Raw genomic sequence first — 5,000 nt, 5'->3', positions numbered from 1 at the left:
AGTACACATTTACACCGTGTCCACACTCCACACAAACTCAATGTTGGCCCTGGCAGTTCTATCTGAGCTGCTTCAGAATCAGAAGGGCTTCCTCTCCGGGCAGCGAGAGCGAGCGCACACACTGAACTGTGTTCTGAGTCTTCACCCGGCAGTCACAGCATTACAGTCAGCAGCGTCCGCACAGAACCCCGGAACGGGACTGAGCCTCGCTGGTCAGTCTGCAATAACAGGGTAATCCAGGGCAGGAATTCAAACGGCGCGTGTCTGTAAAGCAGAGGGGGAAAGAGAGGCTTCCTGCTCTAAGTCTGCGAGACGTGCCCCCAAACATCTGCAGCGCTCGCCAGCGGAAAATCTATAAAGCCGTCATTTCAACTTTTCAATAAAGAGGCGACTTTTCATCGGCCCAGAACGAAAGGTAATGCATTTATGAGATCGCTGGGAGACGTGCTTTATGTCCGCACGCAAATCCTGCAATTTCCTCTTGACCTCCGCCCCACAGCCGGGAATTATGGGACGGTTCTGACAGAGTGCCCTCCTGCTCTTCCCCACGCCAGAGGGCACCGGTGCAATAACAGACTTTATGAAAAGAGTCCACACAAACGTCTGCCTTTCCGTCTGCCCGTAAACCTCGGAAACGGTCGCGTGGATGTGAAGATGGGGGGAATTGGAACACCGGGAACAGAGCTAGGGGATGCAATATCCTCTTTCTGGGAAGGTTTACTGTGCATTTTAGCAAGCTCCGAAAAACGGCCGCGTTCCTGGAATTCCGGAGCTCATCCCGGCTCTCCGGACACGCCCGGCCGCGGCACGGCGGTCCACTCCGACACTCGTCCGGCTGCTTCACTCTCATCCCGACAAACCGGCGCTAAAGCGCACGCCGTGCGGGGGGGATGCACATAATCCGGGAAGCAAAGCCCTTTATCGATCCGGGGAACGCCGGGACTCTCCCGGACCTTAAGGCCGGTCTCCAGACGGGGGCTGAGGCCCGGCCGGCCGCGGAGACGCATCAGCAGGCTAAATCACCGACGCTCAGCCGGGGACGCCCTTAAAACGCCGTTATTATGCAGCGGCCCGACGGGGGGAGGTGGGTATTAATGTGGCCAGCAGAGCATACGGCTTCCCTGAACGTACCTGCTGCACTGCATTAAGAAGCAGCATTAAGCCACTTTCAGACAGCCATCAGCACTCTCCTGCTCGACGGAAACAAAATGGCTGCTGCCAGGCCTATGAAGAGTGCGTGCGTGTGAGTGTGTGTGTGTGTGTGTGTGTATGTATGAGTGAGTGAGCGTGTGTGTGTGTGAGTGTGTGAGTGTGAGTGTGTGAGAGTGTGTGTGGTTCTGGGTTTGTGTGTGTGTGTGTGTGTGTGTGTGTGTGTGGTTCTGGGTTTGTGTGTGTGTGTGTGTGTGTGTGTGTGGTTCTGGGTTTGTGTGTGTGTGTGTGTGTGTGAATGAGTGAGCATGTGTGTGTGAGTGTGTGTGTGTGTGAGGTTCTGGGTTTGTGTGTGTGTGTGTGTGTGTGTGAGAGAGTGTGTGAGAGTGTGTGTGTCTGTCTGAGAGTGTGTGCCTGTGTGTGTGAGTGCGTGTGTGCATGTGTCAGTCTCCTCCAGACAAAGAGTGAGGTTCTGGTTTCAGGAGTGGAGCCCAGTGTGGTGTGTGAACTGTGCGTGCTGAAACGCCCCTCCTTCTGGGGCCACAACGTCCCCTCAAAGAATGAAATCTGACTCATTATGTTCAAATGAGACCGTATACCAGACAATTACATGTAAACTTCATTACTGTCATTTAGCTGATGCTTTTATCCAAAGTGAGTGAGAGTTGATTAGACTAAGCAGGGACCAATGCCCCCTGGAACAAAGAGGGGTTAAGGGCCTTGCTCAAGGGCCCAGCAGCCGTTCAGATCTTACGGTGGCTGCACTGGGGTTTGAACCACCAACCACTAGCCACCAGGCTAAAGGCTGTTTATAGGCTTTAGTTACTATAGTCACTACTTAACACTATTTAGCGAACTTATATAGCGTAGCTGTTACTGTACTCTCCCCTGTGGTGCAGAGCTCATGAAACAGCGGAAAACAACCGCTGAGGTCACAGGGAGGAATGAGGAGAGAGAGAAGAGAGGAGAGAGAGAGAGGGAGGGAGAGAGGGAAGGAGGGGGTGCTGGAGGAGACGCAGGCTCCATTAGAGAGACGTAGGCCGGTACCTCTAACTGTGCTCCTGGAGCAGCCCGGCAGCAGCCGGGGGAGCTGACCCACAAATCCAGGGCCAGCTTTGTTTTAACAAGCGGGGGAACCTTTTACCAACTGCAACTGCGCCTGGACCACAAGAAAGAGCCCAGCACCGCCAGAGAACAGCCAGGGAGGAAATTAAACACTACACCACGAGGGAAGGGTTCAGCTGTGTGTGTGTGTGTGTGTGTGAGAGAGACGGGCTGAAAGGGTGTGTGTGTGTTTACATTACATTACATTAATGGCATTTGGCAGAGCGACGTACAGTTGATTAGACTAAGCAGGAGACAATCCTCCCCTGGAGCAATGCAGGGTTAAGGGCCTTGCTCAAGGGCCCAACGGCTGTGCGGATCTTATTGTGGCTGCACCGGGGTTAGAACCACTGACCTTGCGGGTCCCAGTCATTTACCTTAACTGCTAGGCTACAGGCCACACGCGAGTGTGTGTGTGTGTGTGTGTGTGTGTGTGTGTGTGTGTGTGTGTGTGTACGTGCGTGTATTTGTGTGGTTGTGTGTGAGAATGGGGGGGGACCAGAGTGAGTGTAGAAAGGGGGGGTGGTCGCAGGAGTTCAGAATGGGCAGAGGAATAGTATACCGTGCAGTAGAACAGTAGAACGAGCAGTAGAACAGTAGGGAGACACAACAGGCGAGACACAACCTCAAAACAGGAAATGGCATCACTGAAGCAGCATCACAAATGTGTGTGTGTGTGTGTGTGGTGTGTGGTGTGTGAGTGTGTGTGCGTGTGGTGTGTGAGTACGTGTATGTGTGTGGGAGGCTGTGTGACCTACAGATGGCCTCTCCGCTCAGCTGCTATTTGCAAACACACACGTCCATTAGCACACATCACAGGTTCTAAGGCTCAAACACACACAACCAAGCTAAACAAGAACAGAGCTGCTCTGGGAACCAGCAGCAGTAGATCCAACTCACACTCTCTCTCACACACACACACACACACACACACACACACACACACACACACACACACACACACAGGTCTGGAGTGGCACCGCCCCTTGCTCTCCGCGTTCTCGTGTCCACTGCTCTGCAGTCATTAGCATATGTGGAGTGCAGCAGGCAGAAAGCTTAATTGCCCTTAATTGCTCTTCTCTAATGACTGGCCTCAGATCTGCGGCTGGCTTCTGTGTGCGATCCCCACCGCCGGGTTCATTATCCGCGCCTCGGCGGAACAAAGAGTCTCAGAGGCTGTTTTTACATAACACACAGAGAGAGAGCGAAGTACGGCCACACACACACGCACACAGACACACGCACACAGACACACGCACACACACGCACACGCACGCACACGCACGCACACACACGCACACGCACGCACACGCACGCACATACACACGTACACGTACACGCACATACACACACACACACACGCACACACGCACACACGCACACATGCGCGCACGCGCACACGCACACGCACACGCACACGCACACACACACACACAGTCACACACACACACACACAGTCACTCACACACACACACACACACACACACACAGTCACACACACGCACACACACAGTCACACAGTCACACACACGCACACGCACACGCACACGCACACGCACACGCACACGCACACGCACACGCACACGCACACGCACACGCACACACACACACACACACACGGAGAGAGACATGGCGGCCATAGGCTCACAGAATGGCAGTCCTCTGGTAAGCAGGGGGCAGGAGGCAGAGTAATTAGAAAAGCAAATACACGCCGTCACAAAGTGCTAATTGACCGGGGGCTCTCTCCTCTTAATCACTCTCTGTGAGGGCCGGCCCCTCTCTCTCTCCCTCCGCCCTGGTTGTTTGTTGGAATGGAGGCAGGGCCAGAGCCCCGCCCAACGCCCTGCCCCCTCACACAGCCAGGGGGGCTCTTCCACAGTGCAGTATGAACACCCCACAGACAAATCCAAAAAGCCATATTCAATAAAGCAGCTCAAACATAGCACAAAAAGATTAAAATACGTATCGCACCTACCTTGTTCCAATCTGATTCACTTTGGGGTCACTTTATAATTCAAAAACTACCAACAGATAGTGGAGTACTTGCTTTCAATTTGAATGGAAACACATTGTGCATGTTCATGTTCAGTCCCAGGGTGTGTGTGTGTGTGTGTGTGTGTCGGTATGGTGAGTGTGTGTGTATAGTGTGTGTGTGTGCACAGTGAGTGTGGTGAGTGTGTGCGTGTGAGAAAAAGAGCTCTATGCGGCAGCCTCACAGACTGACTGAAAGAACAGCCTTATCAGGGGAGCAGCCAATCAGCACCACCGGAGGTGAAAGTTCAGGGCGAACTATGAGGCAATGCGCCCTCGTTCCCTCCATTACGTTTCCTCCGTTTCCTTTTCGCGTGTTTGTGTCGGTGTCACTGTGGAGGCGGAGCGGCAACAGGAGATGAGACACAGCTATTCTCAAATCCTGCCTTAAACTGAGACCAACGGAAGCCAAATGAAGCTGTGTTTCTATTTCTGCAGGGCATTCACCAGCAACACACTAATAATCCACTGAAAAGGGCCAGGCTTGGATAAGTGCCAGACTTTCCCCCGAGTGCGAGTGTTTAACCTGTTATTTTTAATACACTGCTCTAAAAGATCACAAATGTGTTCATGTTAATTAATTATGCAGAGGATAAAGAGTTGTGTGAGGAGCCATCGCTCAGAGATTAATAACTGAAAGCAGGGAAGAGGAGAACCGACCCCTCACCCTTCTCTGGGAGAGACGGAGACACAGAAGTGCGTGTGTGTGCGTGTGT

The 5,000-nt window shown here is 53.0% G+C and overlaps 1 protein-coding gene across 1 annotated transcript in view; it reads right to left on the bottom strand.

The window, feature by feature from the left end:
- The window catches only part of zfhx3b (zinc finger homeobox 3b), a 176,850-nt gene that overhangs the window by 78,248 nt on the left and 93,602 nt on the right, over window positions 1–5,000 (bottom strand).

Source organism: Conger conger, chromosome 15, assembly GCF_963514075.1.
Source record: "Conger conger chromosome 15, fConCon1.1, whole genome shotgun sequence".
Classification (NCBI taxonomy): domain Eukaryota; kingdom Metazoa; phylum Chordata; class Actinopteri; order Anguilliformes; family Congridae; genus Conger; species Conger conger.
The sequence above is the reverse complement of the archived record's forward strand: the minus strand, read 5'-3'. Positions and strand labels throughout refer to the sequence as shown.